The sequence below is a fragment of the Dasypus novemcinctus genome (assembly GCF_030445035.2).
Source record: "Dasypus novemcinctus isolate mDasNov1 chromosome Y unlocalized genomic scaffold, mDasNov1.1.hap2 SUPER_Y_unloc_1, whole genome shotgun sequence".
Lineage (NCBI taxonomy): Eukaryota > Metazoa > Chordata > Mammalia > Cingulata > Dasypodidae > Dasypus > Dasypus novemcinctus.
The window spans coordinates 2649914-2677371 of NW_027261977.1; positions in this window are offsets into that span (position 1 = coordinate 2649914).

Sequence of the window (27458 nt, forward strand, 5' to 3'; positions counted from 1 at the left end):
GGACACCAGGTGAAGGCTGGACATGGCCCAGAGGAGAAAGGGGCAAAGGATGGAAATTGCTGTGACAGGACTGACTTGAAACCAGCAGTTGCTGCTGTGGGCACTATCCCCCATACTAAACACACTTTAGAATTCTCAGCCCTTGGGCGCCTCCTTCTTGGCCTTGTGCAGCCACTTCACCAGGGAGTGCTGCATCCACCACAGCACACAGTTCAGCCATCTCTGCTGCCCTGCACAGTACAGCTGCATCGGCTGCTCATAGGACCCCTAAATCACAACAGATTAACCATGAGTTTTTTTAAGTTATTGTGTATCTAGAGTGCTTTTTCTTCTTGAGCAAAAGAAGGTTATTATTATATCTCTAAGTGCTAAAAGGTGCAACAACTTGAAGATACAGGTAATTTGCAGTTACTGTAACAGAATATTTTATTCATAGACCTGAGAATTTTGCTAAATGGAATGGAAATGTTATGCCTAAATGTCTGTCATTTGAAATTTAGGTTATTCCTTTAAACTACTACTATACCTATATTAGGTGTAATTACTATAATCACTTGCCAAAATGTATCTGTTTTCTAGTTATTAAAAGAAGCAACAGAATGGAGGCACAAATATGAACAAATGAAACAGCAAGAAATACAAATGAAACATTCTTCTTCCTTTCTTAGCCCTAAAAATTGAATTGCCTGTATAAATAGAGAAGTGAGTTGTTACAGAAAAGATATAAAAAAAGTTTATGTATGGCTTTATAAGATGCTTTTTAATGTGGGAAACCTGGGTAATAGCACTGAGTCACCAGAAGTGCCTTTTGTGAAGTCCACAGCCCATCTCAGAATCTATATTATTAGTGCAGATTTTGATGTCTATAAGCTTTGTTATCCTGAGTCTTTTTATCTAATCAATATTTTGTTTCTTTTGTAGTCACCTTTTTCAATTGCTGTTGCATAAATGTAGTTGTCATTTCCAAGAGTCTGTTTTATTCTGTGCCTTTGTCATTTTTCACCATTTGTTGATGAAGTTACAGTTTTATTGGCATGCCTTGATCCCAGAATTATAATTCATCCACATAAATCCAGATGTAGTAGGTTTTGGCATTTAATTACCCACTGTGGGCCAGCATTGAGCTCTCAGAGTAGACAGTTTACATCTTCAACAAAAACAATACTAAAACTTTCATAATTTTTAATTTTCCTTTTTATTATACAGCTTGAGTCTCCACTGTTATTCTAGTACCCAAATCAGTAGTCTCAGAGGTCTTGACAATGGGTTCCTGCCTCCTCTCCAGTCTTTCAGTAAATCCTGTGCATTTCCTACCATTTGTCCCTACATTTCTATTTCTGTGGGATCATCCTAGCCCTTGTCCTCACATTTCTACAGGCTAACAATAACTACCTGGTAATCTTCTAGCCTGAGATAAGTGATAATTTTACTTTCACATAAAACCTGCTAAGTGATTCCCATGTGGCTTATCCGGTATGACAATAGTGGGTAGGTTGGATTGCATCATTACCCATTGCCCTCCTGTTTGGATGAATCTGTTTAATAATATTCCTAGTAAATTACTACTAATGTTTAAATTCATAGTTTATGCTATTTCTTGGCCTCTAACCTTTTATTTTATATAAAAAGCATTTTTATATTTTAAATATTTTATGCAAAACATTTTATTCCTCTGCATTTCTGTTTCCTCATGATGAAACTGATGTAATTATATTGGATTTCTAAAGGGTCCTGGCCTTGTCTAAAATAATCCACCTACCCTTGAGGCCTCACTACCAGAGTGACTATTCTGACCCATACAGTGGGTCCTTACTCCCTTCTGCTCCACTTCTCTGAACTTCCTTTCTAAGGAGTAAAGAAAGTTATTCAGCATACCGTATTCTGCTTGGCTAGTTTTTTAACATCATTATCCCAGCTAAAGTAAAAATATCTTGAGGGTGCTAGCACAATGCTAGCCTCTAGGTTCTTGGCTATGTCACACCAATTCTTAAATTCTTTTAAGGACACTCCATAGGGTAGGCAAGGGAATAAAGAGGTTATTAGGAAACAAGAAGAGTAATAGTGCTAGATATGGACTGCAGGTGTGCCACAGAGTGAGATATATGTGAGGCTCTCCAGGTCAGGCCTTTTTAAAGTTTTCCTCCACCACCTTATAACACTGGGGAGGGGCTCCAGCCATTTACTGTTTTGATTGGTGGCCTTGCCTTTTAGGTGTCAGGGGCCAATGGTGAGGCCTTTTATTTGATGGTATCTGAGGCTCATGTTCAGGGTCTCATGGGATCTTACCACCAGCCTTCCTATGAGGTTTCCAGGCAGTATCTCATAGCCAAGTTGTCTTCCAGCCATGAGTTGTCTTCCCTTTTCCTATACGAACTTGCTGCACCTTTCCCAAACGAGAGTTTACACCCTTATTCCTAAGGGGTTGCTGAAGGGTAATGCTCATTCTTCTGTAGCTGCTTCCTGCTGGTTAGAAGGAGTAGACTCTGCCTGATAGGGTGTGAATCCCTTTGGCTATTCTATTGAGGCTGAAGGAAGATGGGTCTGGCATTATAGTTGGGGCTGGATGAAATCTTCAAATGACTTGTTCTGGAAGTCCTTGATTCTGGAAGAAATAAAAACAGAAATTAAGATACATGGTCCTACTAAAGAAGATAAAGAGGTCAGGCCAAAAAAGAGGGCCAACCATGACATACTGGACCACGAGATTGAGAAAGCCCAGGTGCCTTCAGAGTTGATGGGAAACAGCAATGTTTCTTGAGTTCTTTTATTCTGTGAGTTACTCTAGGGAGAGATTGTGGTAGACCTGATGGGTTTGGATATAAACTGCCAACCTCAGTTCCCACAGAAGTGGTTCCACTTACAACAGCTAGGAGAGGTATGAAAAGAGACACTGCCCTAGGCATAAACTCACAAAGACAGTATAGTCAGCAACATGGCAAGCACATGGCAGTCAAAGACAGTACTTAAGAGAGTCATTCCTTTATCTTACAGACATTGTCATTAACTACTTAGAAAATAAGTTTACCAGAATTTTAACTTGTTTAATTTCCTTCTGCTTATGATCTAGACTAGAAGAGAGATCATGATAATCAGACATATAGGTATAATATTTAATACTAATCAATGCACAAGTTCCTCTTTGAGCAACAGTTCATATTTCTAAACTTCAGGTTTGCAATACCATATATGTTGTCTCTCCATGGGAGCGGGCCATAATGCCAACTGTGACTGCTTAGGTTCTACTCACTTACTTTGATCATTGCTCCACTCAGTATATCCTTCACACAGCCAGTATGCTGCAGCACCATTGGACTGTAGAGGGAGGATCCAGTGTTTCACCATTCAACACTATGAAACAGAGCCAATTTGGAGGCAATGTCCAGTGTACATGAAACCCTATCAAGCCACCACCAGCTGACACAGGAGTCAGAAAATGCACTGTATTTTCCATCTACTTCAGGAACATTTCCAGATGTGGTAGATACTTGTATTGTTTTAGGAGTCAGTGACCAACCTAGAAAATAACTCAAATGGAGAGGCAAAATGCAGAGTATTTGGGCCTGATTTGAATGCATAATAGTTTAACAATCCTGAAGTATCTGTCTTAATTTTTATATACTTTTATTTATTTCTGTGTTAGTCAGGGTTCTCTAAGGAAACAGAATCAACAAGGGATATCTGTCAATAATAAGAGATTTATCAGAGTCTCTCATATAGCCGTGGGGATGCACAAGTCCCAGTTCTACAGGCATACTGCAACCAGGGGCTCAGTCCAGTGAAGATTCTTCACGAGTTCTGGGAAATGTTGTCTGCCCGAAAATGAGCTGGGAAATTCTCTCTCAATGCTGAAATCACTTCCCCTTTGAAGAGATTCAACTGATTGGATTAAGCATCACTCAGTGCTGATGGGAATCTCCCTGATTGATGTGATTATAACCAGCTATCTATGACTTACCACTGCAGTAAAGCCCGTGGTGACTAAAGTCCATAAATGCCCTCGTATTACAGTTAGCCCAGTGCTCGCTTGACCAAACAACCGGACACAGTTATCTGGCTGAGTTAACACAATAGCCTAACCATCACAATTCACCCCTTGTCAACTTGGAAACCATACACATTTTCTTAAACAATACTTAGTCTCTAACTAAAAACAATAACAGGCACACATACACGCACATACACACACATATATTTCTGCCTAACAGTGTTCAACTCTCCTGCATACAACCGGAATTGCTTAATTCCATACAGATTAAGGTGCAAGTTCTTGGGTAATAGTCACTTTCAAACTTGACATCCTCAAATATTATAACATGAAATGGATACAACTTGTTATATACTGTGGGAAAATTTTGGGGAAGAAGACAAAGACATTCATTTTATGTACATATACTATCATCATCATGAAATAAGGAAGAAAGATTCAAGGCCATTATAATCCTCTTTTCTATAACTGTCACATGCTCGAGGTTCATATTTATCACTACCTTCTTTTACTACCCATTCCCTGTTTCCATTACCTTCAGCAAGCACTTTAGCTGGCCATGAGTCTTTGCCTCATGGGGTGACCCAAACTTTCATTCCTGAAGATTCTGAGCCATTGTTAGTCCTGCTTGGATTGAGTTGTTGAAATTGTCCATTGATTTTAATCATAGGGCATGGCAGTACTACGAGATGCCTTAGAGGATCTCCTGTATTCCAGGCAAACTCTTCTTTACCCCCACTCTGCAGATGCAGTGCTATTTCCCCTTGATAGTCAGGATCAGTCACCAGTATAGTAATTCCCTTGGACTGCTGACTCAGAGGTAACAGGAGCCCCAAGTGGCCAGGTGGCAGTTTTAACTTCCAGTTCAGTGGAATTGTTGTATTCCCTGGTGACATCACTCCTTCTTTTGGGACTAAAACCTGTAGATCAGCAGAGTTTGAGGTTGCAGGGACAGGAAGCAAAAATTTCCCTAGTGGGTCACCAGGGGTAATAGTGAGTGGAGCCACTCCCATTTCCACACATTGATACCTGGACCCATGGATCCTCTTATGAGAGAAAGAGCACCATAGAGTGGATGCAGATTTAAAGCATAAAACAACCTCCTGGAGAACACTGACCCAGCCCTGCAAGATATTGCCATCTACTTGGCACCATAATTGAGACTTCAAGAGGCCATTCCACCATTCTATAATTTGGCTCCTTCAGGGTAAGATGAGTGAATTCAATGGGCATGTGCCCATTGCCACACATCATTTGCTCTGAAATGGGTTCCTTGATCAGAAGCAATGCTGTATGGAATGCCATGACAGTAGATAAGACATTCAGTAAGTCCATAACACATAGGAAATGCAAACCCTTATCCAGAGTAGGTGTCTATTCCAGTTAAAACAAATGGCTGCCCCTTTTGTGGTGGAAGTGGTCCATGTCAAACTGCCACCAGGTAGTGGGCTTGACACCTCAAGGAATGGTGCCATGTTAAGGAATGAGTGTGGGTCTCTGCTGCTAGCAGATTGGGCACTCAGCAGTGGCTGTAGCGAAGTCAGCTTTCCTAAAGGGAAGTTGGTGTTGCTGAGGCCATGCATAACCTCCATCCCTACCTCCATGGCCACTTTGTTCATGAGCCCATTGGGAAAATGACAGGAGTGGCTGGGGAAAGAGGCTGAGCATTAGCCCCAGAGCAGGTCAAAAGCTGTTTCTCGATTATTAAAATCTTTCTTTGCTGAAGTTACCCTCTAGTAAGCATTCATGTGGGAAATCAAATTTTTCATGGTTTTTGCCCACTCAAAAAGGTCAATCCACATACCTCTTCTGCAGACCTCCTAGTCACCAATTTTCTAATCATGTTCCTTCTAAGTCCCTGTCCCTCCAGCCAAACCATTGGCAACAGCCCATAAATCAGTGTACAAATGCACCTCTGGCCACTTCTTCTTCCAAGCAAAATGAACAACCAGGCACAGTGCTTGAAGTTTTGCCCACTGGGAAATTTGCCCTCACCACAGTCCCTCAGGGATGTCCCAGATAATGGCTGCAGTGCTGCAGCTGTCCACTTTTGAGTGGTACCTGCATATCATGCAGAACCATCAGTAAACCAGGCCCTACTTTTCTCTTTCTCCATCAAATGATGATAGGGGACTCGCCAAAAGGCCAAACCTGTGGATAGTTCATGGTACCTCATGGTACCTCATGGTAGTGGTGATGATCGTAGGCATTTGAGCTACTTCCTCATGTAATTTACTCCTTTAGAACCTGCTCGAGTCCTATTTCATATATACGATTTCTACCTTATTATGGAGTTCTTCTGTGCATGCCTACTTTATGGTTTGGGAGGTTAGACAATACCCAGCTAATGACAGGCAACTCAGGTCTCATCATAACTTGATGACCCATGGTTAAGTGTTCAGCCTCTACTAAGGCCCAAAAGCAGGCCAAAACCTGTTTCTCAAAATGGGAGTAGTTATCTGCAGAGGCTGGCAGTGCTTTGCTCCAAAATCCTAAGGGTCTGCATTGTGATTCTCCTATAGGGGCCTACCAAAAGCTCCAGATAGCATCTCTATTTGTCAAGGAATCTTTCAGCACCATTGGATTTGGTGGATCATTTGGCCCAAATGGCAGTACAGCTTGCACAGCAGCCTGCACCTGACACAGAGTCTCTTCTTGTTCCAGTTCCCGATTTAAAGTAGCAGCTTTTCTGGTCATCCAGTAAATGGGCCTGAGTAGCACATCCAAATGAGGAATGTGTTGTGTCCAAAATCCAAAGAGACCAACTAAGTGTTGTGCCTCTTTTTGGTCATAGAAGGAGCCAGATGCAACAGCTCATCCTTCACTTTAGAAGGAATATCTTGACATGCCCCACACACCTGTACTGAGGGGGAAGGACCTTGTATTTTAGTTGGGTTTGTCTCCCGCCCTCTTTCACACAGATGCCTTACTAACAAGTCTAGAGTCTTTGCTACCTCTTGCTCATTAGGTCCTATCAACATGATATCAATAATGGACCAGTGTGATGTCTTGTGGGAGGGAGAAACAATCAGGATCCCTAGGTATACCTCTGAGGCAGGACAGTGCAGGTATACTGCTAGTCTTGCCAGCTGAAAGCAAACTGTTTCTGGTGGTCCTTACTAGTAGCAATGAAGAAAACATTTGACAAATCAACACCTGCATACCAGATACCAGGGGATATGTTGATTTGGTCAAGAAATGATACCATATCCAGGGAAGTAGCTGTGATTGGAGTCACCATCTGGTTAAGTTTACAATAGTCTACTGTCATCCTCCAAGATCCATCTATTTTCTATACAGGCTAAATAGGAGAAATGAATGGGGATATGGTGGGAAACACCACCCCTGCATCCTTCAAATCCTTGATGGCAGCACCAATTTCTGCAATCCCTCCATAGATCCAGTATTGCTTTGGTTTACTATTTTGCTAGGTAGGGGCAATTTTAGTGGCTTCCACTTGGCCTTTCCAACCTTAACAGCCCTAACTCCACAAGTCAGGGATCCAATGTGGGGATTCTGCCAGTTAGTGAGTATGTCTATTCCAATTATGCATTCTGGAACTGGGGAAATAACCACAGAATGGGTCCAGGGAACCACTGGACCAACTCTTAGATGGACCTGACCTAAAACTCTATTAATCACCTGACCTCTGTAAACCCCTACTCTGGTGGATCACAGTGATGTTTTGGGTTTCCAGGAATTAGTCACTTCTGAGCCAGTGTCTAATAATCCCTAAAATGCCTGATCATTTCCTTTTCTCCAGTGCATAGTTACTCTGGTAAAAGCCCATAGATCTCCTTGGGGAAAGGTGGGAGGTGTAAATTTTTGGCACTTTTACAGGATCCTTCTCCAAGAAGACCTAGCCTCCTCCTCATTCAAGGGGCTCTGGGTCTGTAAACTGTCTCAAGTCTGGGAATTAAAGGGCCGTGATTCTCTGCATCTGTAATTTGAGTTAGGGTTTTGTTCACTCGACCCAGAACTCTTCTGTTTATAGAGATCCTGAAGAAATTAGTAGTCTGCCTATTTCACTGCTAGGTACCCCATGATGTATTAGTCAATGTCATAACTCTACATGACTCTGATTATTCTGAGTACTTTTTTGAATCTGCCTTCATTACCATAGCCACACCCACCTTGATTTTGGTGATTAACTGCTGATACTTTACTTTTACCAGACTGACATCCAGTCATCCCCATAATGCATAAGGATTCTAATTCCATCACAGCCCTCTGTACAGTAACATCCAGACTACAGAGCACAGCAATCACAGAGTTCTTCAGGGAAAATGGAATTAGTCTTACAAATTTATCCTCACAGTCCTGATTAAAAGTGTGTCCTCTGGACATTCCTGTGGTGGGCAGGTAGTTCTCAAATGATAAATCCATTCTTTTTTTTTTTTTCTTTTTTTTTAATTTTTATTTTTTTTATTGACTTTGTAATAATATTACATTAAAAATATATATGTCAGGTCCCATTCAACCCCACCCCCCACCCCCCTCTCCCCCCCCAACAACACTCGTTCCCATCATCATGACACATCCATTGCATTTGGTAAGTACATCTTTGGGTACCTCTGAACCTCATAGACAATGGTCCACATCATGGCCCATAATCTCCCCCATTCCATCCAGTGGGCCCTGTGAGGATTTACAATGTCCGGTGATTACCTCTGAAGCACCATCCAGGGCAGCTCCATGTCCCACAGACGCCTCCACCTCTCATCTCTTCCTGCCTTTCCCCATACCGATCGTCCACCATGTCCACTTTTCCCAATCCAATGCCACCTCTTCTATGTGGACATTGGATTGGTTGTGTCCATTGCACCTCTATGTCAAGAGGAGGCTCAGATTCCAAATGGATGTTGGATGCAATCCTCCCATTTTCAGTTGTAATCACTCTAGGCTCCATGGTGTGGTGGTTGTCCTTCTTCAACTTCATCTTAGCTGAGTGTGGTAAGTCCAATAGATCAGATTGTAGGTGCTGGAGTCTGTTGAGACTCAGGACCTGGCTATCACATTGTCAGTCCAGAGATTCAAATCCCCTAAATATATCTTAAACCCCAACATTAACTGCACCTCCAGCACATTAGCATGAAAGTCTTATGAAGAGAGATCCCATCTGATCCCATCACACATAAACACCAGTTCCAAAGAGGGGCCATCTGACTTGGTAGTTAACCCCATCGGCCATGACCATAACTCCCATGGGTCTCTTTAGCCCTCAAAGGAACCAATATCTGGGGGTTGTATCTGTTTAATCTGTCTCTCTGACTCTGCTCAGTTGTGCATGAGGGCAATCCTTCTGCCAGCCTCCAGACTCTTTTTTAGAAACTCGTAGCCATATAAACTCATTTCTCCTTTCCATTTCCCCCTTACTTTAGGTCAAACAGCATTTTAAAGTCATGGTATTTTATGTAGACGTGGATATTCTGCTCATCCGCATTGAACCTTCCATATAAGGTCATTTTCCAGTTGCATCATCAGTTGGTAGTTGATAGTGGTCCCTCGTTGCCAGGGAGGCTCATCCCCGGGTGTCATGTCCCACACTGGGGGGAAGGCATTGCATTTACATGCTGAGTTTGGCTTTGAGACTGGCCACATTTGAGTAACATGAAGGCTGACAGGTGGAAATTCCCAGGCACAATGTTGCTCTAGGCCTTGTTCTTATTTTAGGTTTATCAGCTCACAAGCATAGTCATTAGCATCAGGGGCTCACTGTTGAACCCTCACTCCCTCCCGGTCCCTGACACTGTACCTGGGAGACTGTCGCTGCTCCCCTAGGGACCACGACAGAGCACCACTGGCCAGGAACCCAGTACCCCCCCTGCTGTGGTTTTTAATTGTTGCCACTATGAGTATATCCAAACATTACCATGCGCCCTGGACATATGTCCTGTACAGCTCCCTGTCAGCCATGTATCACCTGTCATTGGTATCCCATACCAGTATCCCTCCATTGCCATTGTTGAAACACTCTGTGATCCAGAACTCCCCGAAATTTGAAGCCCAATATAATGTCATGGTCCCTTACTAGGGAATGGCATATAGCGATGGGTTTAAAGGACAGATAAAGAACTTGGATAAAGTTAGATAAAGAACTTAGATAAAGAATGTTGACTTGAAAAAATTCCACATCCTATCTGTTTCTTTTTATCTCCCCCCTCCCCCCTAATTATTCAGCTTTTCCTCACAGGAGTCCTAGACCACAGCAATGTATATATATAATATACAGCACTCCCACACATCCACCAGAAAACCTTTTCCCTTCCACAGTGATACTCTTACACCCTATTCATATCATATTTACTTAAAGTGATGTACAGAGTCTGAGACATTAGCTTTCTAACAAGGTGACATCTGTGCTTACATTATGGTGCATACTTTAGGATACACAGTTCTTTACATTTTTAGTTATCCTATGTTTTACATTATGGTTTACATTATCAGTCTGTCATCTCCTATATGTTATGGTGTAATATTACATGTTTTATATCCATCCTTGTGTACTCTCAAGAAACTCCTCTCTTACCCCCCATTTACTTTGGTTCCACACATTTAACATCCATTTTCCCTTGCACCTTGGTGCCCACAGTGACAGGCAACCTCCGTTTCCTGAGGAGCCACTTCCAGAGATAGATGGAATAGTGTTCAGGGCCTAACTTGCTCAACTGCCCCAATGCCCTGGGAGCCACCCTTTCCCTCGAGGGATACAGTTCCCTCTATTTGATGGCATTAGTCCTCCCCAGGATGTGGGTCCACCCCCACTCTCACTACTTGGGTTTCTACCCCATGGTGTCACCCACTCTGGCAGAATGAGCATTTAGACATTCCCCAGGAGCCCGTCCTGCATCAGACCCTCCCCTCCGAGCATTCTAAACAGGTAACCCTCTTTATTATATTTTGATATGATTTTCTCAGCATTTTACTCTCCATCAACACCTGACCCTCTCCTGTGTTCGTATGCTACCCCTCCCTCCCCCCAGTTTTGGGCAACGTTACCCATCCGTCCCTCCCCAGCCACCCTCAAACCCGCAAAGCCCCAACCAAAGGCAACCCCTTGCCCCCCTTTTATCTCTTCTTTGTGTTCATACTTACCACCATCTCGTCTTAAATTCTACCCCTGCAGACATCAGCTCATATCCTTCCTCCACCCTCCGATTTCCTGTAAGCCTATCGTTCAGTCTCTTGCTATCTAGGGCAGCTTGTTTATTTCATATCATTGAGGTCATGTAGTATTTGTCCTTCAATGTCTGGGTTGCTTCACTCAACATAAGGTTCTCAAGATTCATCCATGTTATCACATGTGTTTGTAGTGTGTTTGTTCTTACAGCCGAGTAGTATTCCATTGTGTGTATATACCACATTTTATTGATCCACTCATCTGTTGATGGGCATTTGGGTTGATTCCAACTTTTGGCAATAGTGAACAATGCTGCTATGAACATTGGTGTACATATATTGGTTTGTGTCCTTGTTTTTAGTTCTGCTGGGTATATACCCAGCAGTGGTATTGCTGGGTCGTATGGCAAATCTATGGCTAGTTTTTTGAGAAACCGCCATACTGTCCTCCAGAATGGTTGGATCCTTCTGCATTCCCACCAGCAGTGGATGAGTGTTCCCCTTCTTTCACATCCTCTCCAGCACTTGTATTCTTCTGTTTTTTTCATAGCTGCCAATCTTATGGGTGTAAGATGGTATCTCATTGTAGTTTTGATTTGCATTTCCCTGATAGCTAGAGATTTGGAACATTTTTTCATGTGCTTTCTTGCCATTTGTATTTCTTCTTCGGAGAAGTGTCTGTTTAAGTCTTTTTCCCATTTTTTAAATGGGTTGTTTATTTTTTTATTTTCAAGATATAGGAGTTCTTTATATATGCAAGTTATAAGTTTCTTATCAGATATATGACTGCCAAATATTTTCTCCCACTGTGTGGGCTCCCTTTTTACTTTCTTGACAAACTCCTTTGAGGTGCAGAAGGCTTTAATTTTGAGGAAGTCCCATTTATCTATTAGTTCTTTTGCTGCTCGTGCTTTTGGTGAGATATTCATAAATCCATTTCCTATTACAAGGTCCTGTAGATGTTTCCCTACACTGTTTTCTATGGTTTTTATGGTCTTGGCTCTTATATTTAGGTCTTTGATCCATCTTGAGTTGATCTTTGTATAAGGTGTGAGATGGTAATCCTCTTTCATTCTTCTACGGCTATCCAGTTCTCCAGACACCATTTGTTGAATAGGCCACTCTCTCCCAGTTGAGAGGGTTTGGTGGCTTTATCGAATATTATGTGGTTGTATATGTGAGGTTCTATATCAGAGTTTTCAATTCGATTCCATTGGTCTATGTGTCTCTCCTTATGCCAATACCATGCTGTTTTCACCACCGTAGCTTTATAGTATATTTTGAAGTCAGGTAGTGTGATTCCTCCAATTTCGTTTTTCTTTTTCAGTATGTCTTTGGCTATTCGGGGTCTCTTTCCTTTCCAAATAAATTTCATAGTTAGTTTTTCTAGTTCCTTAAAGAAGGCTGTGTTGATTTTTATTGGGATTGGATTGAATGTGTAGATCAGTTTTGGTAGGATAGACATCTTAATAATGTTCAGTCTTCCTATCCATGAACAAGGAAAAGTCTTACATTTATTTAGTTCTTCTTTTATTTCCTTGAACAATCTTGTATAGTTCTCGGTGTATAAGTTCTTTACCTCTTTAGTTAAATTTATTCCTAAGTATTTGATTTTTTTATTTACTATTGTGAATGGTATTTGTTTCTTGATTTCCTCCTGATCTTGCTCCTTATTGGTGTACAGAAATGCTACTGATTTTTGCGCATTAATCTTATAACCTGCGACTTTACTAAACTCATTTATGAGTTCTCGAATCTCATTGTAGATCTCTCAGGGTTTTCTATGTATAGGATCATGTCATCTGCAAATAATGAAATTTTGACTTCTTCCTTTCCAATTTGAATGCCTTTTATTTCTGGTTCTTGCCTCAGTGCTCGAGCAAGTACTTCTAAGACAATGTTAAATAGGAGTGAAGACAGTGGGCATCCTTGTCTTGTTCCTGAGTTTAGAGGGAAGGAGTCTAGGATTTCTCCATTGTAAACAATATTGGCTTTAGGTTTTTCATATATATTCTTTATCATGTTCAAAAAATTCCCTTGTATTCCAATCTTTTGGAGTGTTTTTATCAAGAAAGGGTGCTGTATTTTGTCAAATGCTTTTTCTGCATCAATAGATATAATCATGTGATTTTTTTCCTTCAATCTGTTTATATGGTGTATTACGTTGATTGATTTTCTTATGTTGAACCATCCTTGCATACCTGGGATGAATCCCACTTGGTCGTGGTGTATAATACGTTTAATGTGTTGTTGAATACGATTAGCAAGTATTTTGTTAAGTATTTTTGCGTCTAGGTTCATTAGAGAAATTGGTCTGTAATTTTCCTTTCTTGTGATGTCTTTGTTTGGCTTTGGTACTAGGGTTATGTTGGCATCATAGAAGGAGTTGGGTAATGTTCTTTCTGTTTTGATTTTTTGGAATAGTTTCAGCAGGATTGGTGTCAGTTCTTTCCGGGATGTTTTGTAGAATTCACCTGTGAAGCCATCTGGCCCTGGGCTCTTCTTAGTTGGGAGATTTTTAATAACTGATTCTATCTCTCTGCTTGTGATTGGTTTGTTAAGATCATCAATTTCTTCTTTTGTCAATATGGGCTGCTTATGTGTCTCTAGGAATTTGTCCATTTCCTCTAGATTGTCATTTTTGTTGGAATATAGTTTTTCAAAATATCCTCTTATCATAGTCTTTATTTCTGTGGGGTCAGTGGTGATTTCAACTTTCTCATTTCTTATTTTGTGTATTTGCATCTTCTCTCTTTTTTTCTTTGTTAGTGTTGCTAAAGGTTTGTCAATTTTGTTAATCTTCTCAAAAAACCAGCTCTTGGTCTTGTTTATCTGTTCAAGTGCTTTCTTATTTTCTATTTCATTTAGTTCTGCTCTTATCTTTGTTATTTCCTTCCTTCTTCTTCCTGTTGGGTTACTTTGTTGTTTTTCTAATTCCTTCAAATGTGCAGTTAGTTCTTCAATTTTTGCTCTTTCTTCTTTTTTGATATATGAATTTATGGCTATAAACTTCCCTCTCAGTACTGCTTTTGCTGCTTCCCATAAATTTTGGTATGTTGTGTTATCATTATCATTTGTTTCAAGGTAGTCATTGATTTCTTTTGAGATTTCCTCTTTGACCCACTGTTTTTCTAAGAGTGTGCTGTTTAATTTCCAAATCGTGGTGTGAAATCTGGGCTTCTGTCCCTTGCAAATCTCCAGCTTGACTCCACTGTGGTCAGAGATAATGTTTTGTATGATTTCAATCTTTCTGAATTCGTTCAGCCTTTCTTTGTGGCCTAGCATATGATCTATCTTGGAGAATGATCCATGTGCACTTGAGAAAAATGTATATCCTGCTGGGTTTGGGTGTAGCGATCTATATATGTCTATTAGATCGAGCTCCTCTAATATACTATTCAGATGTTTTGTTTCTTTGGTGATTCTCTTTTGAGATGTTCTGTCCAGAGTTGATAGTGGTGTATTAAAATCCCCCATTGTAATTGTAGATGTATCTATTCTTTCACTTAGTTTTTCCAGCGTTTGCCTGCCGTATTTAGAGGCACCCTTGTTAGGGGCATAGATATTTATGATTGTTCGATCTTCTTGACAGATTTTCCCTTTCACTAAAATGTAGTATCCTTCTTTGTCAATCACAATTGTTTCACATTTAAAGTCTATTTTGTCTGATATTAATATAGCTACTCCTGCCTTTTTTTTGTTATTGTTAGCTTGTATGATTTTTTTCCAGCCATTCACTTTCAATCTCCATGCGTCTCTGGGTCTAAGATGTGTCTCTTGTAGACAGCATATGGATGGGTCATATTTCCTTATCCAATGTCCCAGTCTCAATCTTTTGATAGGTGAGTTTAATCCGTTGACATTCAGTGTTATTACTATCAAGGAATTATTTGTGTTAGCCATATTTTGATTGGATTTGTGTTTGTCATATTTTGTTTGTATATTTTTTTGTCTTTTTTGTTGTTGTTGGTCTTATACTCTCCTCCAAGTTTGCCTTTCCTGTTTTTTCCTTTCTTCCTGCAGAACTCCCTTTAGAATTTCTTGAAGGGGAGGTTTCTTGTTGGTATACTCTTTCAGTTTCTGTTTGTCTGCGAATATTTTGAACTCTCCATCATGTTTGAATGCTAGTTTAGCTGGATAGAGTATTCTTGGTTGGAAATATTTTTCCTTTAGTACCTTGACTATATCATACCACTGTCTTCTTGCCTCCATGGTTTCAGAAGAGAAATCAGCACTTAATCTAATTGAGCTTCCCTTGTATGTGATGGTTTTCTTTTCTCTTGCTGCTTTTAGGATTTTCTCTTTGTCTTGGGCATTCGATAAATTGACAAGTATATGTCTTGGGGTGGGCCTGTTGGGGTTTATGACTTGTGGAGTGCTCTGTGCTTCTTGGATATGTACATCTGTCTCTTTCAGTAGATTTGGGAAGTTTTCAGCCATTATTTCCTGCAACACTCCTTCTGACCCCTTTCCCTTCTCTTCACCTTCTGGAATGCCTATAATACATATGTTTCAGCGTTTTGCATTGTCATTCAGGTCCCTAAATCCTAATTGGATTTTTTCTATCTTCTTATTGACCCCTTCTACTATCTGTTTGATTTCTGATGTACTGTCTTCCACATCACTAGTTCTCTGCTCTGTCTTTTCTAGTCTGCTGATATTTGCTGCATGTGTATTTTTGATTTCTTGAACTGTGGTGTTCATTCCCATCATATCTGTTATGTTTTTGTGTATGTCTGCAATTTCCCCTCCAAGTGATGTCTTCATGTTGTTAACCTCTTTCATTACTGCATCAAATTTGTCGGTGATAAACATTCTGAGATCTTTCATTGCTTGTGCCAAGTTTGCTCCCCTTCGTGATTATTGGTTTGTTGATTGGATTCAGCCATGTTTTCCTGATTATTGGTTTGGTTTGTAGACTTTTGTTGCTTTCTGGTCATCTCTTTATTTTGACGAATTTAATCAGTTCCTTAGCTTCTTTGTCTGCTCTTGGAGGTTAATTAGTTGTTATTTTTGCATAGGTGTTATATCTTCTCTTTGTCACTTTTTTCTTCTTATTCTAGTTACTTGTTATTGATTAAGTTCACTTTAGAGGAAAGTATTAGTGTTGGGGAAAGGCAATTGTGTAAGCAAGGGAAAAGTGTAAAGTAGTATTGGTGATGTATGTTAACAAAGCAAGAATATGAGATCTGGAAGGATGGAGGTTAGATTCATGTAGATTGTATAGAGTTATAGCTGTAGGTAGAGTACCTTTTATGAAGTAGATGACTGAATATGGGAGGAATATGGTATGAACTAGAAAGCTATTGTTTTCATGAGAGAGGGAAAAAGAAAAGAAAGGTAGGAGTTTCAAGAGTGGATAACAGGCAGAAAACAGAACAAAGGTATTAGAAATTAAGAGTTAGACACTTTGTGGATCAAAGAATGGGAGGTGGGGGGTGGAATATAGGAGAGACAGTAGATGATAGTGGATATCAAGATGCAGGGGAAGGGGGATAGTGTAGGTAGCCTAAATCAGTTCACACAGAAATGAGGCAGTGGAGGATGGGAAAACCCAGCAAATGTGAGGTTTTCCCTGTAGCACCTATCGTATACTTGAATTAAAATAAAATAAGTGGAAGATGAGGGACAAGAGGGAAAGAGAAAACCGAAAAAAAAACTAATTATAATAAAGAAAAAAAGAAAGACAAGAAAGGAAGAAAGAAAAAGAGGATGGGCAAACGGTGGGGAACGGATAGAGGGAAGAGAGATACAGATATACACGTGTCACAATTGCAATACTATCTAAAACAACAACTTCCCCCCGCTTTGCCCTAAAACCCCCCGTCTGTCTGCCCAAATGGGTCTGCAAGCACCTCCCTTCCCACAAACCCCCAATAGGCCTCCCAGGGCCCACGAACTCCCCAGTACTGCAGATGATCAAAAAAAAAAAATTAAATTAAATAAATTAAAAAAAGAAAAGAAAGAAAAAAAAAAAACAAAGAACAGAAACCCCTCCGCAGGCCCGGCTTCGCCTGCCGCTGCCCGCCGCGGAGGCCTGGACCGGCTCTGCCCGGCTCCTTACGCCGCCGCGGCCTGGCCTGGCTCTGCCTGGCTCCGCTTGCTACAGCGGCCCAGCCGGGTCCCGCGTCCACCTCCCGCCGCTGCGGCCTGGACCGGCCCCGCCCGGCTCCGTACGCCGCGGCCTGACCCGGCTCTGCCTGGCTCTGCTCGCTACAGCGGCCCGGCCCAGCTCCGGTGTCCGCCTCTCACCGCCACGGCCTGAACCGGCCCCGCCCGGCTCCACACCCCGCCGCGGCCCGGCTCGGCCTGGCTCGGCCCCGCCCGGCCCCGCTCACCGCTGGCGCAGCCCAGCCCAGCTCCAGCGTTCGCTGCTGCGGCCCGGCCTGGCTCAGCCCCACCGAGTGGGGCTAGATGCCTCGTCTCCGCCTACCCAAGGAGGGAATCCTCTACAGGTAGCTGGGATCTCCGTGTATATTTCACAGACGGATCCTCTCTGTTACCTTCCCTCCAAATCGATGTCCAAACACCTCTGTACCAGCAAAAATCCTGAAACAATCCAGTCCCAAAGAGTCTCCAATGCCGCGCAGCCGATTCCCTCGATAAATCCATTCTAACATTCCAGTCTCCCTAAGCCTTTGAATTCCCTTTTCTACTGTGTAACAGGGCAAACCATCAACTCAACCTCAGACATGTAGGATATCTTTTGGCCCATGATTCAATCAGCCATCCTAACAGTTAGAGCCCTTTCTAACCCCTCAAGCTACAGCATTGAATCCAGAATTTCTACTTAGTGGGCCCATATCAATAAATTCAGCCTGATCCAACTTTACATTCTTTCCACCACTACCACACACCCTTAGTATCCATTCCTACACATACTCCCCTGACTCCTGTCTACATAAGTTGGAAAACCTATGCAGTTCTTTCTGAGTATACCTTACTTCCTCATGAGTCACCCTTTGTATTTCACCTTTGGGGGCTTGTTGTGGTTTTAGTCTAGTAATTAGAAGACAAGAGAGATGGTGGGGGCGGTAAGAAAAAGGATTAGAAAAGCCTTGCAAGCTATTGACCTAAAGGCATTCCCTTGCATTTTCTTTGAGTGAGACTGGATTAATCTCTTCAGGCAGGGGTTGGAAGGCAATTTCCTCAGGACAGACTGGAGGCTTGGCAGTGCATGCTGGAATTTGGGTGGTATGTGCCTCACGGATGGGAGGAGGTCCAGACTCCCTGGGGCAGACAAAAGACTGGGCAGGACATGCTTCCATTTGGCTGATACCCACCTCAGCGCTGGAAGTTGTTTCAGACTCCCTGGGGCAGGCTGGAGGCTGGATGATACAAGGATGACAAGGCATGGCTTGGACAGGGCATGCCATGACAAGCTTAATTGGCTAAATGTCACCAGAATTCAGGGTTCCAGTGTCTCCATCAATAGCATCATCATCACATAATCACCATCCCAATTCTCTGGATTCCACTCTATTCTAATCAATGCCTTCACTTTAACTGCAGAAACCCTGCATGGTTGAGATTTTAGTTTCCTTTGTAACTCCACTACCTAAGCAATGAAAGTCTGAGTTCAGTTCTTAGATATTTAAAGTCTATGGCTACAGAAGTGAATGTTTTCTTTCAGAGCACTATTAGAAACTTTCACATAATTCATTTGGTGCTTAAGTTTCAAAATTGAAGCCTTTAACTCATCTTTTTGGTAACAGTATCCAGAGTATCTAGAGGGAGCCATCCAACATCATTACACCGTTTGACTCCAGAAACCTCTGATAAGATGTTGAAAACACTCTCACCCAGATCATTGCTTCTTACAAGCATGGACATAGGAGAATCCAGTGATGCTATTTTGTGGATCTTGATTACCAACTCACACCATGGAATGTTAGCAGCCTCTTTGTCATTTGAAAGGGAGTCATCAATACCTTTGAGTCTAGTAAGAGTAGAAAGACAGTTGAATTGCAAAACTCATGGCACAACCTCAAACATCCCATGTTTAAGACTTTGTTCCTCAAGAACCACTCCTGGAACCAACCTGTATTAGGGTTCTCTAGGGAAACAGCATCAACAAGGGATATCTGTCAATAACAAGAGATTCATCAGAGTCTCTCATGCAGCTGTGGGGATGCACAAGTTCAGGTTCCATAGGCACACTACAACCAGGAGCTCCAATGAAAGTCCAATGAAGATTCTTGATGAGTTTTGGAAGATGTTGGCTGTCCAAAGATGAGCTGGGAAATTCTTTCTCAATGCTGGAATCACTTCCCCTTTTAAGGGATTGAACTGATTGGGTTAAGCATCACTCAGTGCTGATGGAAACCTCCCTGATTGATGTGATAATAACCAGTTATCTATGATTTACCACTGCAGTAAAGTCAATGGTGACTACAGTCCATAAATACCTTGTATGACAGTTAGCCCAGTCCTTACTTGACCAGACAACTGGGCACCATTACCTGCCCAAGTTGACACAATAGTCTAACCCATCACAACTTCCAATGCAGTTTATAAGATATTAAGTGAACTTACCTATTTTTAGTACTTTGGTTTTTACTATTTCTTTACCATGATGACATTAATTAGCAGGTACTTTTCTTTAGCAGGGTAAGAGAAACAACTTTCTCCATTACTTTGTGAAATTCTAAGATTCCCAGTATAATCAAGATAATCTTCCTTTACTACCAGTTTAATATGCAGATTGAGGTGGCCTATGGCAGGTTTTCCTGCTATAAAGTTACTTGTTATTAATATAAATTTAGGTTTCTTATTAATAATGACTTCCTGGAGTTAACCATTTAAATGCTTCAGCTTAGAAGATGCTTTTACAAATGGCTTATCATTAGCAATAATCACATAGACTGGTTATTTACCTTTAAATAAGCTTATTAAATTACAGTTAGCAACAATGAAATTTCTTTATGCATTTGAAAGAACAGATCAACATTTTCTTCTTTAAGTTAATTTCATTAGACATGAACTTAATGTAATTGATTGTATGAATCTACAGGGATTACACCTAAAATTGAAACTGTTAGTCTGTGTAAGAAATGTTTTTTCCTTCCTTCACAGTAGGTTAAATCCTCTTTTCTTTAATAAAACTTTAAAATTGTGAATTACTTCAGAAGTATACTGACTTCTAGGTTCAGTAGTATATTGTAGTTGCTTAATCTGTTTTAATATCAATTTAGGAGAGCTCGTTCCATTGCTTCTAAGAACTTTTTTCTTTATTTATTGAAACTTGGTAATTGGATTATTAACCACCTCTATGATAACAGATGTTATTTAGGTTCTTTCCTATGCTGCAGAAATAAATTGCAAGAGTATGTTGAGTGAGTTAGACCAGTAATTGATTCAGGCAGGGAGGGCTGAGAAATGAGAGAAAATAATACATCAGGCATCCCAGATAGAGAGGAAGGGGTTGAAAAGTGATAAAATGGACTGATTTACAGGCTACAATTCCCCATTATACATTATAAACCCCAGGTTTCCTTGCTGTAGTGATACTAATGGGGGAGAAGGCAGCCAGAGTTGAGGTCCAAAGTTGAGAGAGTCCATGAGAAATAGCTTAGGCCTGTTGTCTGCCTTTTTGAACTATTAATTATCCCACCCCTTTGCTAATGGCTGGGGAGAATTCCAACTGTTCACCATTTTGATTGCTTATTTCTCCCATCAATTTCCCAGGAGGGCCTAATAATAAAGTCCTTGGGGAATATCTGGGGCTTCTTCTGGCTTCCAGAGGAAGTCTTCTTCTGAGTGGCAGAATCTTGGGGAGGGTCTTCCAGCAGACATTTTTTGGTTATTGATGTACACATGGACTACTTGCCAGGTTCCAGAACCATCTATTGATTCCTTATCTTACTAGCCCTGCTTCATTCCCCTCTCAGAGGGTTTACACATTTAATCTTTATTTTAAAATTGACTTTGTAATAATATTACATTAAAAAAAAAAAATATATATATATGAGGTCCCATTCAACCGCACCACCCCCACCCCATCTCTCCCCCCCACCCCCCCCCCCCACAACACTCATTCCCATCATCATGACACATCCATTGTATTTGGTAAGTACATCTTTGGGCACCTCTGCACCTCATGGTCAATGGTCCACATCATGGCCCATACTCTCCCCCATTCCATCCAGTGGGCTCTGTGAGGATTTATAATGTCCATGATTGCCCCTGAAGCACCATCCAGGGCAGCTCCATGTCCCAAAGATGCCTCCACCTCTCATCTCTTCCTGCCTTTCCCCATACCCATCAGCCACCATGTCCACTTTTCTCAATCCAATGCCACCTCTTCTATGTGGACCTGGGATTGGTTGTGTCCATTGCACCTCTATGTCAAGAGGAGGCTCAGATTCCACATGGATGCTGGATGCAATCCTCCCACTTTCAGTTGTAATCACTCTAGGCTCCATGGTGTGGTGGTTGTCCTTCTTCAACTCCATCTTAGCTGAGTGTGGTGAGTCCAGTAAATCAGATTGTAGGTGCTGGAGTCTGTTGAGGCTCAGGACCTGGCTATCACATTGTCAGTCCAGAGATTCAAATCCCCTAAATATATCTTAAACCCCAACACTAACTGCAACTCCAGCACATTAGCATGAAAGTCTTATGAAGAGAGATCCCATCTGAGTCCAGATTCACCACACATAAACACCAGTTCCAAAGAGGGGCCATCTGACCTGGTAGTTAACCCCGGGTGCTGAAGGGAAATGGTCTTACTTCTGTAGCTACTTCCTCCTGGTTAGGGACAGTAGACCATACCTGATGGTGTGCAAACCCTCCTGCTATTCTATCTTGGTTGGAGGAAGATGGATCTGGCATCTTCAATAAAGCTGGATGAAGTCCCCATATGGCTAACAAGATGTTGATTCTGGAAGAAATAAGCTTAATTAGAATTTTGAGACTCTATGGTCCCACTAAGAGACCACAAAAGTAGAAAAGGCTAGGTGCCTGCAAAGGCTGTATTTTCCTAAAGTTGGTGGGAAACAGTAATTTTCCTTCAGTTATTTTATACTGTTGGTTAACTCTAGAGAGAAATTTCAATAGACAAAGGGTTAGGTATAAATTTCCAATTCCAGTTTCTATGGTAGGAGAAAGAAATGGGAAGAGGCATTGCATTTTTAGTTAAGTTAAAGAAGAGAAAAACAGACAAGGTTTCTTAGAGGGATGTCTGGTTTGCCCTTCCCCTAGCAATAGGCATTTGAGCTAGAGTTAGAGAGAACAGCTGACTTTGACATAGACATTACTTAGCTTTTTGCCTTGAAGAGGTATTTCAGGCCATCCAATGACTTGTGTTTGTACATCCTGTCAGGTGCTTCTTGTGAGCTGGCACATTTTGGACAGCAGGCTTCACTCAGGGTTAGTACATCGAGCTGGATATTCTTTTAACTTTAATAGCTGTGGGAATGATGTGAACTACAGAGTAAAGTTCCTTACATTTTGGCTTTAATTAAGAATGAGGCTTTTTTTTTCTTGCCAAGTTTTGATCAGAACCTGGTTTGCATGTCCTGGATGAGGAAAGATTGTCTATGGACCATCTCAGAGAGGCTAAACCTAAGTGGGTCTTCATCACCTCATTTGCCATTTCCCTTCTGCTGGGAAATACTTGCCCTGGTAGAATGTCCTGTGAGTCTTCCAGTCCTCCCCAAATTATGAGTGGGACAGATTTTGGAATAAGGGCTAGAAGGGATACCCAGGTTAAGCATATTCATTCACTACTTGGAAAGTGAAATTTACCAGGACTTTTAACATGTTTAATATTTTTTGGCATGTGGTTTAGAATAGAAAAGATATCACCATAATCATCAAGCTTATATCTAGAATAGAACAGACTGCTGGGTTGTTGAATATATTACAATTGTTTAATTTGTTTTAATCATATTTTAAAAAGATATTTTTATATCTTTCAAGGACTTTTACTTGCTGAAATTTGGTGACAGAATTATTAGGTACCCTTATTTTAAGGCTGTTAAAATTTTAACTTAGGGTATTATAGGACAGACTGATTCTTAAATCTTTCTGCTTAGAAAAGTTTTAATGTTACACCTCAGAGTTCTTGCAAAGAGAAGGCCCTGGTGACTGGGCAGGTCCAAGAAAGAGCTCAGGAAAATATTTTTCCCTTTCCCAATAGTTGCTATATTTAGACTTTTATTTACCTTTCTGTTCTTCTTAGCCTAATTTGGGCTCTAGGAATATTCATCACATATGTAACTGCATGTTTAATTTTGATAAGCAGACATGAATAGAGCTAGACACAGAAACACAGGACTCACTGGTATAATTTTCATTCTCTTACAAAATAAGTTTAACAGTAAGATAGCATGTAAAGGATTTCTTTGAAGTCACCTTTTAATTACTCCAATTTTCACTGTGACCATGCAGTTTTGCACAAGAATTTTGTACCTTAATTATTGGCTTATAACCAAAATGTCCCCAATGCTTTCATACAATTTTCCTTTGCTTCAGAACTTTAATTTTTACTTTGACTTTAGCATATTTTAATGAGCAGGACTCATTCAATGCATATTCCCTGAGGTTATTAAAGCTTAAGGAGAACTGGTTTCTCTCATGAATTGCTACTTTTAGGGACCCCAACAGTCAAGGAAGGGGGCCTCCTTCACTTCACAGTCCTCAGGGATAACAGAACCAGAATAGTGAACATTCAACCCCAAGGGTTGAGAATTCTACCAGGCAGTGATTTAGTCCACATTTGGAACTATGAGGGAAAGCAGGGTCCCTACTATCAGTAGGACAGGAAACAGTTTGCTTTCCCCTGAGCCATAGAGACAGAAGCTGTTATGAAATAACTATAAGCAATGGAAAGAGGTGAGGCTAGGCTTGAAGTGACTGTAAAAGAAGGTAAGTTCATTTCTAAGATTTAAACTTATAGTAGGGAGTTTGGGCTAAATCTGCTCAGTTATAATTTCAGTTATTATCCTTTAACTGTTTTATAATATGAAAGCATCTATAAATGATCTTAACTCTTAGTCACAGTTTGTAGTTAAGTTTTTACTTCAAGGTGAGCTGGGTACCTTTATTAACTAAGTCACAAAAATTTTATTAGTAATAACTTTGTGAAGTTTCTCTGCTTTTCTAGCACTTGAATTAATTCCATTTGTGACTTATGCACTAAATGTACTATAAGACTTTATTGACATTTAAAGACTCATTTTTAGTTTACCTTTCACCATTATCCAATTTGTAATAGGTGAACCCCAAATATGAATTCCTAGGCACAAGCAAGCAGAAAAACTTAACACAGTTTTCAAAGTTGAACACAAAGTTAATCACAGAGTATAACAGAAGAGAAAATTTTATACTATAGCATTTCTAGCATTGCTCTTAATTGATTACACATGAAGTTTCTTATTTTCCAGGAGAGGTTTAATAACCTGTCTGTATCTTGCTCTCTATTCACATCTTTTATAGAAACAGCCAAGTTTAAATTAATGGAAGTTTAAGATATATTTCCTCATATCATTAAGGAGACATGACATGAGATTTTTGGGCCTCAGATCTATCTGATCTCCTTTCTTATACTGGTTTAACTGGAATTCAGGATTTCATACAGAGGCTGCTCTTACCCATACTGTGGCCATGTCGATCAGCAGTAGGCAATATTTCTTGATTCCTAAGAAGAGACTCCTATGTGGAGTTTGCTGGTATGTTGGTGGCTGCACCCATTATTCTAGGAAGAATGAAGAAGCACTTTTTAGTCGACTGATCTGGCATCTCTGTAGTCTTAGTCTAACTAAAACATTCACCACTCCACATAATTTGGAGCTTGTGCTCTGTCCCAGCATCCTGAAAATTTCAATTTTCAGAGCCTTTCTGTCCTACAGGCATCCCTGTGGGTCACCTAGGTCTTGGGGGATATCTGATGCTTCCTCCAGCAATCAGATCAAGGTGCCCACCTGATTTGGTGGGACCCTGAACATCAGCCCCAAATCAAAGCACCTGAGATGTCTGTCTTTGATTATATGGCTGCTCTCTGAATGGATGGGTCCAAGAATTGGGGACCATTCAGTTTACTGGTCTTTTTCTCAGCGCCCCCCCCCCCCCCGATCATTACAAAGTCTGAGACTGACTGCCCTTTAACCCAAACAGAAATTCCTTGGTTAAATGTCAGGAAATGTTGGCCGCTCTCTGATTCCCACCACCCCAGGGCTCCCACAAAGCCCCTGCCACTGGTTATTCCCAGGTCCATTCTGGACTTGGGAGACAGGCTGAATAGACTTCAAACTGAGGCTGCCAAGCTAAACAGTACATCTTTCTAGTATATTTCTCCTTCCTTTAAGAAGGAGCAAAAAGCTTCTTCCTATTCTTACAGAGGTCCTTAAAGCCATCCTAGTTTTAGGACTTTACTGTCTGATAGTCTGCCAGTTAAACCAGTCATCCAAAGGCTGTTAAGTGATTAGAGATTAATTGCTCTAGCTAACAGGCCCTGAGGCCCTAAGGCAATATCTTCCTTGAAAGCAAAGGCATTATCCAAGTTCCACAATTAAATATTCCAAAGCATTCTAACACAAATCTGTAAAGAGAAATTCAGTAGCAAGAAGTAGGAAGGCAAAACATGGGTAAAGGTTAATTATGCAAGGGTGGCCTGGCCTGTGAAACCCCTGGGGAAGGGAACTCCCATGGGATCCAGTTGGCTCTGCTTGCCTGGAGGGCCTGCAAAGGCTTGGACCCACTGTGAGGGGCAAGCCCTAGGTCTTACTGCCATTGCCATGCTGCCTCTGACAGAAGAGGACTGGAGAAGGCAAGAGCAGGCAGGCCCAAGGGTAAAGGCCCCAGCTGCTAAAAAGAGTTGAAGAGAAAAAGAATCTTTGCAGTCCCCAGAACTCTGCCAGGGAACCTCTGACTTGGCAGGGCTGTTGTTCAAGCCACTGCCCTATGACACAGTTGTCCTGGCTGGGGTCAGATCTAAAAAGCCAGGGCACACTTCACGGATGTAGAGAATTCCCAAGCCCTGGACCCTTTTCCTCCCAGGATTACCTCCTGTGTGGGCTTATAGGTTGAATCCGTTTAAAATGGAGAACCAATGGGAAGCATTAAACAGGCTGTAGGCCATAGTTTCACTCACTGGTAAACTCCTGGTTGGCTCACCAAATACTTTACCAGATTTTTTAGGTTCTTTGTGCTGGAGTAATGAATTTCAAGAGCACATCAGGTGAGTTATACCAGTAATTTATTCAGGTAGGGAGGGAAGAAAATTGAGACAGTGACAGAGCAGGGATCCCAGGTAGGGAGGAAGAGTCTGAAAAGTGATAAAGATGGCTGATTTACAGGCAACAATTCCTCATTACAGGTTTTAAATGCCCAGGTTTACTTGCTGTAGTGATCCAAGTGGGGGAAAAGGCAGCCAGAGTTGGGGTCCAAAGTTGAGAGACCCCATGAGAGAGGCTTTAGGCCTGGTGCCTGCCTTTTTGAACTGTTGATTACTGCGGCTAGACAGATGGCGGAAAATATTATCAAGAAAGCAAAGGTTATGAGGAAGAAATAGAGTATTAAAGGCTGTGGGGAAAGTGAGAAGATCATTTAGAGGATAGGGTTGAGAATGGTATGTTTAAGACAGAAGCTTTGTGGTTTGTAGGAGACTGCTTTATAAACGAAGGAGAATGAGGGCAGTAAATATAGTAACAATAGATAGGAAGATGACAGTGAGGAGGAGTCTTTGTTTAAGGTTCCAATCGTCTGGCGCAACAGTGGCTAGGCCGATAGCGAGGGGTGTTGCTAAATAGACAATGGCTACAAAGACAAAATCATCTTCTGTTTCCTTAAGAATAACTTTTCTTTAAATACTTAGTAGCATGCAATATTAGAAACCGTTTCCTAAAAGCAAGTTGGCAGGGGAGCTTGGTTGCTGTTAATCTTTCCTGTTATAAAATTACCTTTTATTATTATTATCATTAATTTAGTTTTATATATACATATTTAAGAATGACCTTTTGGAATTAGCCATTTAATACCTTAATGTAAACAATGCTTTATTAAACCTTTTATTATTATTTATAACCATATAGACTATTGAAGATAAATTTTATCTTTACAGAACACATTCCCTTACGTAAAGTTATCACAATACCTTTTACACTTGCCGCATGCAAATTAAGTTTCAAGAGTTTATGAAAAATTAGCCATCCTACTTTAGGACAAAATACGTCTTTTTGCAAAACTTATTACATTTCAGTTAGCATTTTTACAAACTTTTAACCTTTTTTAATATTCATATAAGTTTTACATTCTTTATATTATCCTGTGAAGAAAAATAAGTTATTCATTTTAATCTAGGCAAGAACAACTTTTTATGAAGACGTATGTCCCCTGCTCCCACCCTGCCTTTCGC